This window comes from Tachyglossus aculeatus, chromosome 1 (genome assembly GCF_015852505.1).
Source record: "Tachyglossus aculeatus isolate mTacAcu1 chromosome 1, mTacAcu1.pri, whole genome shotgun sequence".
Classification (NCBI taxonomy): Eukaryota; Metazoa; Chordata; class Mammalia; order Monotremata; family Tachyglossidae; genus Tachyglossus; species Tachyglossus aculeatus.
The window spans coordinates 36,854,289-36,855,365 of record NC_052066.1 but is presented as its reverse complement, the minus strand read 5'-3'; the positions used below and the strand labels follow the sequence as shown (position 1 = coordinate 36,855,365).

The window sequence follows — 1,077 nt, the reverse complement described above, 5'->3', positions numbered from 1 at the left end:
TCTTTTTGTGCTGGGTCATGCTCTCTTTTCCGTCTCTTCTGCCACTTCCTTCCTGCTCTTTCATAAGCTTCAGTACTGGCAATGAGGGGAGGAGGAAGAACATGGGAAGTCAAATGAATTTATCCAGATATGCACTTGGATCTGTGACCTATAGGTGTTTGATATTCACCCCACCCTCAACCCCACAGCATTAATGTATTTAAACTATATATTGTCTTGTCTTATGCTGCTGAGTCGTCTCCGACCCAGAGCGATTCCATGGATACATCGCTCCCAGAATGCCCAACGTCCATCTGCAATCATTCTGGTAGTGGATCCGTAGAGTTTTCTTGGTAAAAATACGGAAGTGGTTGACCATTTCCGCCTTCTGCATAGTAAGCTCCACTCTCCGCCCTTGACTTTCTCCATGCCGCTGCTGTCCAGCTCAGGTGAGTTTTGACTTGTAGCAGATTGTCTTCCACTCGCTAGCCTCTGCGCAAGCTAGGAATGAAATGGGTAGGCCTCTGCTTGACTCTCCCTCCCATAGACGAGACTGGTAGAGTACTGGAAACACCCAGGTGCGATCCCGAGAGGGAAATTCCCTATTTTACAGATGAGGTAACTGAGGCACAGAGAATTTAAGTGGATTTGATGTGCTCCCAGCAAGCACATGGTGGCTCTGGCCGACAAAATGGAGTTGCTCTGGTCAAGACTACCACACTTGCCCAAGGTCAGGTATGGACCATCTCTATATGTTGCCAACTTGTACTTCCCAAGTGCTTAGTACAGTGTTCTGCACAGAGTAAGCCCTCAATAAATACGATTGAATGAATGAATGAATGAATTTTGCCTCCTCGGAGCAGAATTCTATATTACAGATTACTTATTTATATTAAGGTCTGTCTCCTCTAGACTGTAAGCTCATTCTGGGCAGGAAACATTTCTGAGAACTCTGTTGTACTCTCAAGGTTTTAGTACAATGCATTGCACACATCAAGTGTTCAATAACAGTGCTTGGCACATAGTAAACTCTTAACAAATACCATAATTATTAATTACTATTAAATACCAACTATTGATTGCCACTGATTAATCAAT

At 43.8% G+C, this 1,077-nt stretch overlaps 1 non-coding gene across 1 annotated transcript; it reads right to left on the bottom strand.

The window, feature by feature from the left end:
• Positions 1–438: 438 nt before the first annotated feature.
• On the bottom strand, positions 439–575 carry LOC119938258. The gene has a single exon (XR_005454384.1). It is a non-coding gene; the product is annotated as a small nucleolar RNA SNORA7 (small nucleolar RNA).
• Between the last annotated feature and the right edge of the window lie 502 nt (positions 576–1,077).